The sequence below is a fragment of the Microplitis mediator genome, chromosome 1, assembly GCF_029852145.1.
Source record: "Microplitis mediator isolate UGA2020A chromosome 1, iyMicMedi2.1, whole genome shotgun sequence".
Lineage (NCBI taxonomy): Eukaryota > Metazoa > Arthropoda > Insecta > Hymenoptera > Braconidae > Microplitis > Microplitis mediator.
The window spans coordinates 5,434,064-5,453,035 of record NC_079969.1 but is presented as its reverse complement, the minus strand read 5'-3'; the positions used below and the strand labels follow the sequence as shown (position 1 = coordinate 5,453,035).

Genomic DNA, 18,972 nt, shown 5'->3' with positions numbered 1-18,972 from the left:
TTCAACAAGATAGATTGTGCAATCTTGAAAGAACCTCGCCACAATGAATGAATCCTCGAACGTGTGGTTATTTTTTTTCTTTTGCCCATAGAATATATTTTAGTCAAAATTAAAATATGAAAATCAGATAAGATTTTTAAATATAAAATATTATCATTATTATCAATCATCTTATCTCTATTTTGTAAATTATTAGTAAAATAAATATTTATATATATATATTTTAAATTTAAATATAAATAAATTATAATATTTAAATAGACCTGGTACATATTTGCATTCTAGCTGAATACAAAAAGTAATTACAACTGTCACTAATTTTGACATTTAATAGTAGTAATTAAATTTAAATTGCTTTTTTAATAGCACATATTATTTTATATTAATTGACAATATATATGAAAGATATATAGGCAGGTAAAATAACAAATTTGTTAAAATAATAAATACGTGTTAATTTAAATATGTTTTTTATGTTTTTAATTTATAACATATTTATCATGTTTTCGCAATTAATCTTATTTTATTCGAATGAAAATTGAGCCGTAGAAATATAAATACAGTTTTTTGTGGCTTAGTGAAGACTTCTTTTTTTTTTTTTTTTAATTAAAAATATGACCTTTGAAAGTATACTTCTACAGAACATATTATAACGAAACCTCATTACAAATAAAAATTGTAATGTAACCTACTGCGCCATCTGACGAATTCCATGTGATATTATTACAATAAAATTTGTGTGAGTAACAACGAGAGGCGCTTTATGTACACTTGAATAGGTAAAATCTTTTCGAAATATTGTTAATAGTATTACTGGAAAAAATTTAATATTGCAATTATTATTAGGGATGTGGGAATTATTCGTATCAAGCCAATTATTAAAATTGAATGATTCGAAATAATTAAACTATTCGTTACTTTTCGAGTTTTCTGAAAAATATTACCCGCATGAAAATATCATGTATGGTAAACATATATTAAAAAATGTATGTTACAGATATAAATATATATGTATCAATACATGAAATCTTATATAGAACTATATATAGATTTTGGCCGATTTTATTATATTTCTATATATGTATTTTCTTATATGATTTCATATATTTCCGTATAACTTCAATATATTATTTATATATTTGAAAACTTATAATTTTAATATATTCAAAAATAAATATTATTTATGTATGGATACAAATAAGAATACATATATAATTCATCATTATATGGCACGATATATGTACCATGTATTTAACTTTATAAATTTTTTGTATATTTTTCGATATATAGAACCATATAAGTCTCCCCTTATATGTAAGAATAAATAAAATCTATTCTTTTCTGTCTTCCTCTCTCTGTTATAAGATTCAAACATTGTGTTCAGAATATATATATATATATGTATGTGTGCTAGCTTAAAAAATTTACATGTATAATTATCAATATATGTAATACATATATGTGCTAACTTATAAGTTTACATATATGATTATAAATATATATAATACATGTATTAACTTATAAACTTACGTATATAATTAATTATATTAAAACTTACTATATTATATATAAGAAAATATATATCGTTTTGGCCACTTATATGGTCCCATATTGATTATATATTTTTCCATATATGGTATTTTCATGCGGGTAATTATCGTAAAAAATTATTTAAAATTAATCATGTGTTAGTTAAGTTTCGTTACTTGAGACTTGAACCGAATATTTGAATTTGAATCATAGTTTGAATTTTTTCAACTATTAGATTTCTTCGCTTTGAATTTTAAATCGAGTAGTCGTAATATTCGATCCAAATCAATGGTAAGCTAAGGCACAATGGGCCATTTGAGGCACAATGGTCCATCCCAAAAATATGAAAAAAAAAAAAATTGTTGACTTCTTTCATAATTTAGAAGCTTATTAAGAATTTGGAAGCAAGTAAAGTATCTAGGGTAAAATAAGGTACAGAATTTATTTTTTTTTTAAACAAAAATTTTTATTTTACATGTTTTGAGGGTTAAGATCGTTGTGAAATTCGTTCTATATCAGAAATTTGAGACTTTTAAAAAAATTGATATATTTTCTAAAAGATTGATATCTTGAAGCGTTTGTTTTATTAAAAAGTTAGGAATAGATATAATAGTTAACAATATGCACAAAGTTGCATAGTCGAATGACGATTGTGTAGCAAGTGTTCCGGTGAACTCATCTGTTAAGTATTAACACACCTGCTGCAAACTACACGACTAGTACTATACCGCAAATATTCAAACTATAAGCTTGTAATCTCAAAACCACGCTCTTGCTTCCGATGAAGTAAATAATTATAAAGACAGTATTTTACAATTACTAAAAGAGGATTTATTTTTATGTTCTTATTTGAAAACGGAAGATGTTTTTTTTTTTTTAATAGTCACAAAAAGTCATCTTATAAGGAAACCTGGGGTAAAATGAGACACCATATTTGAGACAAAAAAAAATAATTTCCAATATATTAAAAGTTATATTTTTCTTGATGTATTGAAAATTATAGTCTTTATATACTTATATTTTTTGAGAAGCTGCCCGATAGCATAGAAATGAAAATTACAAATTAAAATGCATGGTTTTTATTATGTATCATACCATAGTACGAAAAATATGTATAGTACCATATATTTTGCAATATATTGAACGTTATATATTGCAAAATATATGGAGTACTATATATTTTGCAATACACTGGAAAACTTACATAAAAAATATACATCATACTGTATATTAATAAATATACGACTTTCAATACAATATATCAATATATAATAAAATATACCACGATATATATGCTAAATATACATAAAAAAAGTTATATTGATAAATATATAATTAATATATTGTAGCAGTATATTTTTTTTCAATATATTATCATGTATTTAGACGACAAAAATATAAAGATTGTTTTATATATTGTGCAATATATCACATTATAATATTCATATATTTTTAAGTATATTTTTTCATGTTTAAAGCTTTTTCATGCGGGTCTGCTAACTTTAGGATCATGTTTACTATCACACAATAGTTCAATTAAATAATAATTGTTGACATTTTTGATAACCTAAAAATAATTCACGGTACAAAAATAAAGTGGAAAAGTTAACATTTTTTTTTGTGTCGCCATTAACATTTAAGAAGTGTTGAAGTTATTTGAATCGTTTATTTGAGAAACCCCATAAGTCATGTTTTTTACGAAATTGGGTTTTTTGCATTTTTGGGTTCTTTGAATATCCCTCCATAGAAATCAATCAAAATATGCATCAAATCAGCGTTTAAAAAACAATTAACGGGGTAACAGCAATTTAATTTAATTGAGAAACCCCATAAGTCAATGACTCAAATAAACATATGCAGTTTTAGTTTTATAGAAATGATTTTTTTTTTTTTAATTTAAAATTCGCGCTTTTTTGGGAAATTAATTTCAAATGTTGTTTTATTGTTGACTGTTATATGACCAATTAAAATGTTTAAATTAATTATAATTTTTAATAATTTCTGAGTTTCAAAGTTCAAATACATGTTTAATACTTCATTTTATCAGTGTAATAAATTATTTGAGTGGAAACATTTAAAAAAACAATGATTTTATAACTTTTTTTTCCGTTTGGTTGCGAAACCCCATAAGTCAATCAACTTTAAATAATTTTTTTAAGTAGTTTCAGTGAAAACATTAAACTTTTTTGTTGGAATCGTTTTCAGAGACGCCAACATTATTGTATTTAATTATTTATTTATTATTTTAATGTCAAGTTTTTCCAAAAAAATGTTTTTTGTGTTTCCTGAAAAATTTTGTTTTCTTGACTTACGGGGTTTCTCAAATAAACGATTCACTTCTCATATAACTCGAACTGTGTGTTGAAATTTTAACACAAATTTTGTGTTGAAAAATAACACAAATATTGTGTGGACCGTTTCTAACATACAGATTCTGTTGATTTTACCACAATATTTTTTACTGTGTATGTCTTTAGCAAAACAATATTATTGAGAAACGTGAAGAAAAGTATAAATAAAACAATAAAATAAAAAAGAAATAAACAAACAAAACGTTTCCATAATTTCCACGAATGATTGCACATAAATCATGATAAAAATCTAGAAACTGTGATAAGAATAGTAGTTGGTTAAAACGAATATGGTATTGGTACGATGAGAAAATAAGACTCTTCTCTTCTACTATACTGGATTGGTGACAAAACGTTTAAAGACACACGTCGAATAAGAAGAAGAAGAAGTATAATAAATAAAAAACTGATTCTCTTTTCTGTTTCTGTTTATGTTATATCAAGCAATACAGCTTTCGTCTCCCTTCAACTTAAAGCTCTTTACTCTTTTCATATTATTATATACATCCTCTAACGTTGAACGAATTGAATGTATTGACCGTATCAATGTCGTGGTGAGACGTATAACGGGGTAAAGAGAGGATTGAGATCGACACATAGGGCAGAGTTTAATCAGGTTCGACTAGTTAGTTGGCAGGTGCGAGGACATACGAACCAACGTATTAACCTCGACTGGGATAGAGAAAGACAAACAACCAGATGGGTAAGGTGAAGTTATACGGTGTGTTCTCCAAGAAGCCTATGGCTACTATTGGCTTGACTGCAACTCTATATCAACACAAGAAATAGCTACCAGATCTTCTTCATGGTCACTCATGTGTATAGTGCACTATACACTTTAAGTAGTGCATTGTACAATAATACTTAGTCTTTTTATATTTTTATCATTTATCCTCATATATATATATATCTATATATTATTTTCAGTTTCTTTAACAACATCACAAGCAATCCAGTATATTCGTACAAGACACATACGTATTATTTTATTTTTATTTGTTATTTCCACCAACTCAACAGCGCACAGGTTTTAATACTCATCCACAAGTTCACGTACACGACAACGCATTCTATCTGAGGCGTTCTCACAGTCGTTAAACGTTTTTAATTTCTCGTTCTTGCTGTGAAATGTGGGATCCAAGAATTTGAGTTTTAACCTTGTAGTAAATGTGAGAAGTTTTTTTTTTTTCATCATTTTCCATTGACGTTTTTGCGGGATTTTTTAATTTAAAGCTGTCATAGATATGGATGTAATCAGAATTTTTTTAAATTGAAAGATTCATTTTTGAATTTTGGGCTTTTTCTGTAGTATTTGAAAATTCTTTAGTTATTTGATAGATTGGTTCATTAGAAATGACTGAGGTGGTTTCATTTCTGGTTCTAGGGGAAATCGGTACGAGATGTACTTATTAATTTTATCGGCTATTGGTTTTACAATTCACTTCGATTTCCTTTAGATAAAAAGAAGAGATTTTTTTGTAGCTAGGGTAGAATTTGGTGATACTTTTTTTTTATAGATTTTATATGAAGACGTTGCAATGCAGTCAAATGAGGGTTTGACATGTGAAATTTTTATTTTGAATTCAAAAAAATATTTTTTAAGTTTATCTCCACGATCCTGAATTTGATAATCAATCGAACTTTTAAATTATATAGATTTTTAAGAAATATTGCATTTCCACCTCGATTCGCGGGCATAGACGTGCAGTCGATTTAAAGGTAAAATTATTAGAATTGGAGGTAAAAAGTTTATTTTTGTTGTTTTATTTATGGATATTGCAACTTTTAAATTATATAGATTTTTAACAAATATTGCTCTATAACTCAATGGTATTATTCTAACTAATAATGGGCACGTGTGGCAGCCTGTAAGGCATCGACAAATTGTTGTTTCATGCACTTTTAAATAAATAATTATTATTTGCATCGTAGCTTGAGAGATTTTATTGCAGTTACGCGACAAATCGATGGACTCGCGAGGATGCTCTTATTCAATTTTACCGGAAGTTGATGATTTGTAACAAACTGGCAAACTGCAGTTGTAAAAAAAAATTAATAATAAATCGTATGATATCTGAGACGTTGAACTGCAAAATTAAAAAAGGATTTGTCTCATTGTTTTTTTTTTTTTTTTTTTTTTTATATCAAGTTATTTATGTTGTAATCAGACATTTGTATTTGTCTTTGGGCAGACATTTGTTCTTGACATAAAAGACGTGGCCTGGACGTCTATTGGAGAAAATTTGAAACTTTTTAAAGGAAATTTGGAAGCCTGTTGATTGCAACTTTCAAAATTATTCAAAGAATTCTTACGGCAAATTTTAAGAAACTGTTGTATAAGATTTAGATCTAATTAGATTTTTGAATCAATAGAATACATAGTTTTCGAGTTGTTTGAAAGATAAAACTTTTTTTAATCTTAAAAACTCATTTGTAAATTTTCCAATTTCGAACAGTCGTTATAAAATAAGATATTTTGATAAATTCTAGGCCAATATTAGTTGCTTCAATTTTTAAAACTAAATCTTGTACAAAATTATTGGAAAATGAATGTACTTTGTCATAGAATCAGTGGAAAAATTTGAGTTTCAAAAATGTATATTTATTTAGCAAATCAAGTTCAAAATTTGTCTTCGAAAATTTAAAAGTTGTTAAAAAAAAATTGTGACTAGTTTTTCGCAAATATCTTCGTGAATATCGAGTTTTTCGGAAAAATGAAAATGAGCTTTTTTGTAGCTCCTTCAATTCTCTATAAAAAAGTTATCTTATACTTTTTTGAAAATCTGAATATCTATCGAGATTTTCGGAGTTTAAAATTCTAAGGATTAAATATCGAAATTAGAAGTTTTAAATTGCTCGAGGTCTTATAGAGCGTTCACGGTCAAATATATATCCTTGCCAAACAACAAGTATTAAATTGAAAAATGCATTACACAAAAGTAATAATTGTTTCTATAAAACAATTTATCAAGTTAATTAATTAAAAAATAAAATTCTGATAAACTAAATCCGGTTAAATAAAACAAGTAAGATTTCATAAAATTCTCATTTAGTCGTAAGATAAAAATAAATTATCACTATTATGATTATTTATTCAACGAATCGAGACTATAAATCAACATTACTCTTTATTTACACTTCAATTATCTCTATCGCGCTATATAATTTACGACTTAACGTCGAGTGTTAAAATTGTTATTAAATCTAAGAAACGCCTACCGCAAAAGCAATAGCTCATGAAGAAGAAAATAAACTAAAGACATACCTTTATACACTACTCATCGACAGTAGCGTCACTCGTCACGTTTCTCTGTCAGTGACATTTAAAACGCCATTATCCTTGGCATTCATTGTAGATACATTGCACTTAGTCTCTATCTTTCTTTCTTTCTTTCCCTCTCTCTCTCTTTTTCTTTCTCTCTCACTTTTTTATTCTCTTTTCCGCTTTGAAACCACCCTGGCATGGGTTATACTAGCACGTTTTTACCGTTAAACTCAATGCCCATTGAACTTAATTAATGACTCAAACGTGTATAAACTCGAAAAAAAAATATTCAAAAAAAAACATTTTTTATAAATTCCAAATACTTGATAATTAAAAATTATGACAGAACTTTTTAATCCCCCGATTTTTTTTTTAACATCAATTTTATTAATGAGAAAAAAAATTTATCATTGCGATTAGCAAAAATAATTTTTCATTTTTTATTTCGAAGCATAAATTGACCCACTCAAATTTGTCTTTAAACTTATAACCAAATAATGAAATTAAAATCAATATTTTGACGTCTGATTCAAAATCGATAGTTTCAATTTTCAAATTTTATTGAAATGTCAATTTTTCCGTTTGAAAATTTGAAATCTGTCAAAAAGCCGTTGAGTTTCAGAAAAAAATTTTTTTGTTTCATGAATTTTTGAATTGCAGACAAAAACCCGACAATTAAACAAAATATCTCATTATTGGAAGAAATGTCAGACCCTAAGTACATATTTTTACAAATGACGATTAATTTTAGCATGTGTGAAAACTGATACAGAATTTGTATCCTCGTGTTTCGAACCCTGTAACAAATGGGTCATACTACTATAGCATCAGTAATAATATTGTTTTGGCTGGCAATTTTTTTTTCATATAAACTGTGATAAATTTTTTTTACTATCCCACGTTCGTTTCAAATCCGTTAATTTATTCAATACATTTAAAAAAAATTTAAACGCTTACACGCACATTCTCACGCCAATATAGGGAGGAGAGAGACGAAATAAGACAGCAGTTTTTAGTAAAAAAATTTGTTTTTTAAATCTTTACATATAGTCTCTAAAAAAATATAAGGTAAGTTGGTTACCCCGAGTAGAGCGACCGTATAAACAAAATACAATTTTTTCGAGATCAAATTTTGGAACGGTCCTATTTTGGATGACCAACTCACCCGACATTTTGCCCCTCACTCTTGAGAAATGTGATGTCTAATTTTGTCTTACTCTTATACTTCCAAGAATGTCTTCAAATTTAAGCACTAGAGAGTTCTAGAAATTTCAAAAATTACCTATTATTTTTAAAATCATTCAGCAGAACTTATTAACCTCAAAAATCGAGTCATGTTAAAAAAAAAATATAAAAATTAAACAAACTGTTCAAGTTCCTGTTTACTATTAACAAAATTCTAAGAACCACGTGCTTAACACAGTCGTCTAAGTACTTCCCCTTGAACCCCTCCCGCATCCATTCCACGATATTTTCTTTATTTTATTCCCATATGTAATGCATTTTCTTCTTTCGTTCCACTATACCGTCTTATAACGTCACGTACGCTAGCATGTGTCAGGTGTTAAGTTGTAACCGTACGTGGATTCATACGTATTGCTTTGAAAAAACAATACGTATGAATCCACGTACGGTTACAACATCTCTACATTGTTATTTCTATTCTTTTATTATTATTATTATTATTATTATTATTATTATTATTATTATTATTATTATTATTATTATTATTTGACCATAATTTACTTTCTTTTATTATTTAAGCTCATAGACTGTTAACTGTAATATATATATATATATATATATACATATGTATACATTATTAATTATTAGTCTATTAGCCGCTCCCTGGTTTGAGAGACATGAGACAAACTGAAAGACAAGAGACTGAGTGTAGCAGTTTTATTTATCTTCGTATAAGTATTTATATATGTCTATAATACTGTATAGTAGTAAAGTAGTATAGAACGTAATGATCTTACTGTATATTGTAAGTATGTAAGAGTGTGTAAGTAAAAGAAACGTAGAGTACAAGGCCGCGACTCTCGACGACCCGTGAGGCTAATGCGACGTAATGGATACGACAAAAAGGATCTTGAGATGGACTACCGGTTGACATGCCGCATCTCTTCGACGATCTTTAACATTTTGTTTTGTTTGCTACGGATGGATAAAAAATTTATATTCTTTTTTTAATTGCTTAAGAAATTTTATTTATTTATTTATCTATTGGGTACTGAGGAATTGTTTAAATTAAAGCTGCTCGCTTGTAACAATATTTTTAATTTTCCTTGTTATGTTCGAAAGTCAGTTTTAGAGAAATAACTGCAGGGGTCTTTTCAATAATTTTAATCATGTGCGCATGTAAAAAATTTAAGCTGCATATTAAACACGACAATTTGTTTACTTGACTTTACTATGCAGCATAATAATTTTTACTATACAGTCAGGGAGGGAGGGGGGGGGGTAAATAGGCCCCTTGAGAAAAAAGAGCTCATATCCTCAGTGTTTCTCGCTTGTTTTACTTCTTTCTAGCCCCTTACCATGTTTTTGGTTCAATATGCCGCTTTTGTTGAAAATCAAAAATAGGCCCCTCAAATAAAAAGTCATAATATTTGATTTTTTTACCCCCTTTAGTTTTTCTGTCTTCTGCCATGAATTTGTAATGAATATTAGAGTGTTTCAAAAAATCGACGAAGTATCTCTAGACAAAGACCCGGTTAAAATATGAGACCTTAATATTAATATTTAAAGGTGGCAATTCACGATTTTCTATTTTCCATTTAAATAACATGGGAAAAAAAAAATTTTAAGTTTGGAATTTTATACCTCGGTGATGGCTTATTGAACAGATAGGTTCAAGACATGTTTTTATAAGGAATTAAACGCTCTACAAAAAAAGTCTCTTATCATTTTTTGATAAATCCATCTGTTCAAAAGTTATTGGACCTCGAAGTCAAGTTAGAGTAAATTTCGAGATCTTTTTACTTTTCCGGCGAAACTATCGGACTTATCATAAAATGTTATGAAATCTTTTTTGTAGACAATATTATGTCCTACAAATTATCATTGATAAATTTTTTTTAAACTCTGCATTGTTTTCTAGTTATTTCCATTTTAATGCCAAACTCCTAAAAAAATAGTGTTCTGATCGATTTTAAGACTCATGCGTGTTCGATTATATCGTTTATAAAGATCTTATCAGATACACCTATGAGTTCTTCTGTGACCGAGTGGTCCAAGGCGTCGGTCGAGGGTCGAATGGACCCGTGTTCGAATCCAAACCCGTTCAGGCGATTATTATTTTATACTTTTATTTGAAATTTCTATTGCATCGAATTCTTAAATTTTACGATGTGAAATACTACAGAGTTTAGTACTGTGTTATTTGTAGGTTATATAATTTCTTAATTGAAATTTACAATGCAACCATAAAAATTGTAATGATTTTATAGTCCTCTGTTACAATGATCAATAGGAAAACTTTTGATGTTAGCATCGTAAATTGAACTGGAATTTTTTCTCCGTGTATACATTCGAATATTTCCTCTACCATTCACTGAAATTTTTCATTTTATTATTCTCACTTTTTACCTAAAAACTATTAAATGAATTTAAAACCCTCATTCTGATGGTAAGCAATAAAAAAATAAAAAATTTGTATTTGGGTCCGAAACGAAAAATTAAATGTTACAGTAATAGATCGAGGTGAAAAATGAAGTGTTTATCCTCTTGTAATGGGACTCATAAGTTATAAAATGACAAAAAATAATGAGAATAAACAAGAGCGGGAAATGTTTTGTTTCTATTCCAGGGATTAATTAAAAGTGCCGTTGGACGGGTTCGCACATAAAATGTTTCAGTTTGATTTCTATTCCGTATCATCTACGCTCCCACAAAATAAGCGAAAATCAGTTAAAAATTAAAATTAATTTTTATTTTTTTTCAAAAATCCATTTTAATAGGCCACTAGTGTGACCACCTGAAAAAAAGTGATTTTTGGGAATTTTTTTAAAGAAAACTACTGCATGGAAGGTTTCAATGCTTCAAGGATATATTTGTGGATATATAATGAATACAAGATAAAATGTTTGGACAAAAAAATACAAAATTCAGCGAGTTATCACAATCTCCCAAGGCTCTAAAAAAAAAGTCCTCCACTACAGTGATAGCGACCTTGCAGTGCCGAAAATAAAAAAAAAACAAAAAGTTTATTAAACTAGAAGGTATTTTCCGTAACATGACCCTCGTGCTGAGAAAAAAATTGAAATTTAACAAAATGGCGAAGTTTTTAAAAAAAAATTCAAATTTCGCGCGAAAATTTGATGATCATTGGCCTGGATGCCTGGAAAAATTACATTTTTGATTCGATCGTAAAACTGGAGGTTCATAGTACGTAGACACACATATAAAAGAAGCTGCAATTCGAATAAAATATATCGGATAATTTGTCTTCGAGTTTTAAGGGAGAGGGGTGCAGATTGGGCCCCTTAAGGAAAATAATTATAATATCATTAATTTTTTTTACGCGTTTACTTCTTTTTAGACCCTTGATACTTATTTTCACATCATTATGCTGGATCCATTAAAATTGAAAAATCGAAAATTAGGGGCAAAGTTGGCCTTCCAAAAAATTTCGGATTTGATATATTTTATTCTTTACACGTGTGATATTTGCAAATAACTATAAAATAATTGTATTTTAATAATATAAAAAATCATTTTAATAGTCTGCTGCAAGATAACTTTAAAACGTAATTTTATCTTTAATTTTGTTACTAAATTATATTTAATGAACAGTTTTGGTGGCCTATTTTAGGCCTCATTATATAAGAAATTTTGATAAGCTTATTATCCGTCCGAATTTATTGGCGTATAGAAAATTTTATGGGCCCACTTTGCCCCCTCCTCCCTTAACTGCAATTTTGAAAAATGTATTTTCGAGAATCGATAAACGGCTACTCTTTAGATGCCTGTGTCTCAAAAAAACTATTCGATGCACTTTAAATTTTACTGTTATTTTTGAAGATATAGACTATCGAAATATGCAAAAAAAAAAAATTTATTTTTTCAAAATTTCACACTAGTGATTCCCCTTCATTAAAAATTTTTTTTACTCATTTTTATTTATAATATTATAAATAATAATAATGGTAAAAAATTTTTGGATTTTAATAGTAGTTAATTTCCCTGAAGAATTGCTGGGTGATGATGGCAGGTGGTATGTCCCTAGTGTGTTACGTGGAAGCCATTATCGTCGCGATTCTCCCGTCAAGTGACTTGTGATGCTGAAGATGATGCAGAAGAAGTATAAGTATAAGTATAACCTTCAAGTGTAACATATTCGAGAATGTCGGTATTAAATGTCTGTCTCATGACTATACATAATAATTTTCTTCTTTAAGATTTAAATAATAGATAACAATAAAATTTTTGAACCCGCGAGGGCTGAATAAGGGCTTATGCAAACAATTAGCGATAACTGATAAGAATTATTTTATAGTGATAAGTGATCAGTGACGAGCGATGACAAGAGTTATAGTAATAATTATAATGATTCGAATGACATGATAAAATTTATTATACAGCAAAGTATAAGGTTACGAAGTATATAGCTGAATAAAATGAATAAAAATAAAAAGAAGCAGAGTAAGAGGCGAAGAAGAATTTGCTGGCATTCCACGCGCCTCTCGCTCGTCACCCAATTCGAGTCACATCTGCTGTTCCTCATGTTAGTCATTGCGTATTGCTTTTAAAGTAGGAAAAGGCCAAGTAAATGACAACATACATATACTCTAGTCATTTATGTGTACATAAACATTTATTTATTTATTTTTATCACCAGCGAATATTTATATGGGAGATCACGACAAAATGAGATATTTTTTTTTTTAGTTACAATTTGTAAAAAAAGTGAGGCAAGTTTATTACCTCAATTTGAGGGAAAATTTTGAATTTTTGAAACAAAATTTTTGTTATTTCAACTGGTAAATTTGACTGCCGGGTAAAGTAGACCAGTGTTCAACTTTTTTTATTCATGAATGAAAATTTTTTATGAATTTCAATTTTTATAGGCTACAAAAATTTTCAATTCTAATAGTGGCCATTTTACCCTAATTTCGGATTTTTTAAAATTTCAGTAAAATAATTAAAGTAAAAATAAAATTTCTACTGGAAGTTTCGAATTTCTGCCTTGTCTAAGGTGACCAATTTACCCCGCCTATTTTAAAAATCATAATCAATTATTTTTTATTAAAAAAAAAAAATTATGTCTCATTTTACCCCGGGTTACCTTATCTTTATATATTACAGTTTATTTTATTGAAAAAAAAATTTTTTAAAAAATAATTTGATAATTTATTAAAAATGCATTAGGCATTCAAAGTTTTTTTAAAATATACTTCTTTAAAAACTTCACTTCGTTCGTTTTATTATTTTTATTCTTTCAACTTCCCCGCTTCTTATTATATACTTCGAAGTCAAAGTTATCTCAACGACTCCGTATATTCTAAGAATTAACTTCAAGACCGTACACTGAACTGTCGTCATGTTTTTAGCTCCATTTAATTCAAAATAACAAAAAAACAATAATGCGAAATCAAACAAAAAAACGTTAACAATAAATGCAAACTCAAATAATAAATCAACATAAATTTAAACGCTTACTGAATATTTATAAAAAAAAAAGAAAAAAATGATAATTATATAATTTTTATATAACATACGAAACGTTTGGAATTTAAAATAAAAAAAAAAGTATAAATAAAAAATGACCGTGACAATAAATGTGAATCTCCGGTGAGAAATTCGGTAAATGTGTCGTGAGTAGTGGGGAAATAAGGCCCATCGTCTGGGCTTCAGTGTCGTTGCCCTCTATGGGTCTGTATACTCTTAGGACGGTCTGATGTCCACAGTGTCCACTTGACGTACGTCGTACAATTGAGGCTTTTCTCCCCACCCGCATAACTTGGGCCTTATCCCCACCACGTACACTCCGCTGGGCCTTACCCTCACTCAAGCGCCGTTGAGGCTTTATCCCTACCCCGTATTCTTCTCTTACGCACAGCGATCATGCTTCTATCCCTACTACACATTGTTCAAGCATCTGTAGCTCAGCGTACGCCGGGTCTTACCCCTCCCCTAACTAATGCCAGTCTGTTGGGGCCTTACTCCCACTTTTTACTCATCGTTCAGGCATCATCCCCACCACCCAATGCACCTGTCGCTTTACCGGCTTACCAGTCAAGTTATAGCGGACACTCGAATACGGAGCACGTTCTGCGACTACGGATAACTTTTAAATCTCTTATCGACTATTTTATCAACTTAAAACAACATTATTTATATTTTTATCATTATTACTATATGACTGCTATTACAAATATATATATTGTGTTAAATTATATATTTTATTTATTTATCCAATAAATAACTTTATTATTTGGGATACGATCACGTGAAATTGTGACATGTGAAGGACTAAAGAAATTTTTACTTTAGTGTAGTGGGATTTTTTTTAAATAATAAATATATAAAAATTTAATCAATTAAATTGACAAATAAATCTGATAAGATTTTGTAAATTGAGTGATTAAAAGTGTAGATTTTTTAGTTGTTTCAGTTGAATTAAATTAAACTTGTTTTAATTAAAATTTTTAATTATATTAGGAAATTAAATTGAATTGAAATAAAAAAAAAAAAAAAAAAAAAAAAAAAAAAAAAAAAAAAAAAGAACGGGTGTTTTTGGTATTGGTGGCCGGGATGCGGCACTCGAAGAACGTGAGTTCTAGTAGGTAACACGTGGCAATTTCACACACTCCTAATTTATTAGGTAAGAATTTTTTTTTAATTTTCAACATAAATTTTTTTTTGTGATTTATTGCCATCGATGTATGAATTAATTTTATAAATATTCAATATTTATAAATCAAATAATTTTGTTTTTACCTGCCAATTTAATTCATCGGAATGCGCTCTTTATTAATCATCGAAATCTTTTTAATTTATTACTTAACGCGATATTCGGTAGGGCCAAAGATTGATCTTTTCGTTATTTATATTTTTTTTTTTACTCTTTAAGAAGAAGGGAGAGAATGTGGTCAGTCGGGAAGTTATAAAACGAACACACAGAAAAAAAATTTATTTTTTCGGAACTTTCGCAAAAACCACGTGGATTTATTTTCATATATTTTTTTTTTCATTAATAAATTAATTATAATTTATATCTATATAAATATATGACAGATTTTTTTTTTAAATTAAAATTTTAAATTAATTTTTTTTTTTACTTAAATTTTTATTTTACGAGGATTTAAACGTTAATAAAATATATGTTTAACCCTCAATTAGTTGTCAGAGGTGTCAATTACTCAAACAAATCTCGAGTTAAGTATAATTATTATACTTATTACCCAGCAAAATGAAGAGTTATTGCTTATTACTCATAACATCTCTTTAAAGATACTTTTAAGGCGGAATTTCTTGCCCATAAATCAGACAAAATTAATTTTTTTTGTCTTCAAATATATATAGGGTGACTGAGCAAGTGAATGAACGGCCGTATTTTACGATATTTTAATGTAGAGGATGCAACAAAATTATAATTGAAGTTCTAATAGTTGTCAATTGAACCGCAATAAAGTATTTTCTTTATGTAATTGTGATTGAAATCTTAATTATTCAAGTAAAAATGAATGAATGTTCATTTACTGGCCGTGTTCACTCACTTGACCGATCACTATAAATACCCGGGTAAAAAAATTTCAAGCCTCCCGTATGAAAAAACAATGTGTGGTTAAAATATATAAAATCATATATGTTTGCAACAAAAAATATATGATATATTATATTATATATTATAACAAATCATATAGAGATTTTGGCCGATTTAATATAAAATTATATACAGTAGTAAATATATGTATTCCATATATGTAACTTATATGTTTTTTATATTAAGCTATTATACATTTACATTCACCTTATAATATATTGTATTGATATATTTCCTTTTATATTCAAAAAATATAAAAATTTTATATGAAATGAAATATATGGTAGCATATAATTTATATTATATATGGCACCATATATTTTCTTTGTTATATTTAAGCACATATTTTATTCGGTGTATGTATATGTATATAGGTATATATATTCGCATCAAATTAACTAATTTTGAAAATTTTAACTGCAATTTAAAGAGTATATTAAAATTTAGATCTAATTTAATTGGAGTTGGTCATACGAATAAGAAACTTTTTTTTCCCATACACAATATAAATATATGTTTTTATATACGATCAGAATATATTTTTCGTATATGATAGAAATATATATTTTTATGTATGATAAAAATATAGTCATCGTATATAACAAGAATATATATTTTCATATATGATAAAAATATATTTTTTGTACATGATCGACAAATATATTTTATATATGCTAAACATATACGGACTCGTATATGATGAATATTATATTTTTTAATATAAAAAAAAATATATCCGAAAATATAGTTAAATTGGCCACATATTTTTTCTGATATTTATCATATATTTTGACCATATATGTTATTTTCATACGGGCTACAAAATAGTTAAATTTTTTTGTAGCCCGGAAAGTGGACGACAATTGGCCAAGGTGAACACAAGGCCAAAAATTGGCCGATAATTAGGCCTAAAAATGGTCGAAAATAGGCCGACTCAATTTACTGATCAAATTTCAGCCAATTTCCGGTCTGTTTATTAGGAACAATAAAATTTCGGCGTATTTTCATAAAATTCTTTACTTCCGGCGTATTTTCGGTCAAATATTTTTTCTCGAGTATATATGTATATATTATCGATGTTTGTAATAAAAAAAAATATATGTCCCGAATAGAGAAAGAAATAAAGTAATAAAATTAATGAATCATTCAAAGTTCGCATTAATAAGAAAAAAAAATTCAAAATTCGAAATAGCTAACGGTTTATTTTTTTATTTTTTTTATTTGTGCGAATATATATGTCATCGTATGTTTTCATAGTTCATGAAATATTCACTAGGCATACAACGACTTAACTTGGTCGTCTCTTAAATAGTCACACCCATTTACTTTCTTGGATATAACTGTATTTTTTTATAATACATTTTCTTTAATTTTTCAAACAAATATAAGCTTACAAGTCAGTGTGCCGACTAGTCATCACTTATTCTTGTTTAACTACTGCCTTCTTCTCAAATATTTGTTTAAAGTTACTACCTCTATTTTTTATTTTTACTTTAAGTAAATACAATAAAATTTTACGGTAGATCGGACAAATGTTTATTTAATCTTTTTTTTTTTCTCTAATTGGTGTTAGGGATTATCTATGAACGCATTATTGCGGTTTAGAACCAGTGTCTTTATACACAGAGAATTTTGTAGTAAAAATTACTCAAAATTTTTAGGTAACCGTAGAAAATCTCGATATTTTTGAAAATTGAACTGCTTCCCTTTAATAAAATTTTCTTATAATATACTCAGAAATTATTTTTCTATACCACATATTAATATTTCTGACTTATCGAAAAATTTATTACTTTATTTTAATATTCAGATAAAGAAAAAACGCAATAGAAAATTTATCAACTTAAATTTCAAAATTCAAACTTTTATAGAACTTTGTACTACACAGCGTGGCAATTTTTTAAAAAAATATTTCGAATTCGAGTTTGTTAAATTTAACACCAAAAACCAAAACACCGGGATTCATAGACTTACACCGTTTTTTTTTTTCACAGTAAGTGTATTTAAATTTGTCCTTAACGCGGATAATTTTGGATACTACACTTTTTTTTTACACCGATTTAACACCAATATTTTAACACCGCGCGGTGTTGAGTACATTTTGGATACCGTTCTTTTTACAGTACATATATACACTGTACAAAATAACCGGGGTAAGCCCAAGCGGTGTAGGTGTTAAAATTTGCGGTGTTAAATTTACCCCCGAAAGCGGTGTTAAAATAGCGCCGCCGCCGGTGTAAATATTTTTTACTGATGTTAAAATATTTTACTTAGGGTGCGCGCATGTATGTTCATGTGTTTTTGAGTGAGTGCGCGTGTGTGTCATGTGTGTGTGCGTGTGTGAAGACACCGGTTTACACCGGTATTTTAACACTGCCAAATTACGCCTCCTACACCGGTGTAATTTTATTTTAACACCGCGCGAAGTTAAAATGAGTCCATTTTTAACACTGCTCTTTTTACAGTGTATTTATATATATTTATATATTTTTTGTGACTAATTGAATTATTTACTTAATAATAAGATAAAAAATTTACATTTCAATGTCAATTAAAACTCAACTAAAATTACTAATTAAGATAAAAAAAAACTATTTATTTTAAATAGGATTTAGGAACGTTTTTTTTCTATTTATATATAAATTTTGTAAACCGTTATAAAGTAATAACAATAAATACCGAAATTCAATTGATTCTCATAACACGTTTACGCAATTTAACTATCAATGGCTGTTAGCTATACATTAAGAATAAAATTAGAATAAGAGTTGGAGGGAAAGAGAGAGAGAGATATAGATATAGATATGGATTTATATGTATGGATAAGATTATGAGAGAGAAAGAAAGTAAGAAGGAAGGAAAAAAAAGATAAAAAGAAAGATGAAAGGCACCGGAGCGCGTGAGTATCATGAATGGAAGGTTCTCTTGGGTTGCGCGTCTGGATCGTGCAGCTAACGAGTCACGGTCTACGAATGACCGGCGTAATTACGAGTGTGGACAGCCGTTAAAGGCCAAGCCTTTCCACCTCGATTCACGGGCATAGACGTGCAGTC

General features: G+C 28.0%; 1 protein-coding gene across 2 annotated transcripts in view; it reads left to right on the top strand.

Moving 5' to 3' along the window:
* The first annotated feature begins 14,383 nt into the window (after positions 1-14,383).
* The window catches only part of LOC130672344 (uncharacterized), a 32,933-nt gene continuing 28,344 nt past the window's right edge, over positions 14,384-18,972 (top strand). For both annotated transcript variants that reach the window (XM_057476897.1, XM_057476889.1), the window contains exon 1: positions 14,384-14,977. The gene's annotated coding sequence lies outside the window, so the exon portion shown is untranslated. The remainder of the gene's footprint in view (positions 14,978-18,972) is intronic.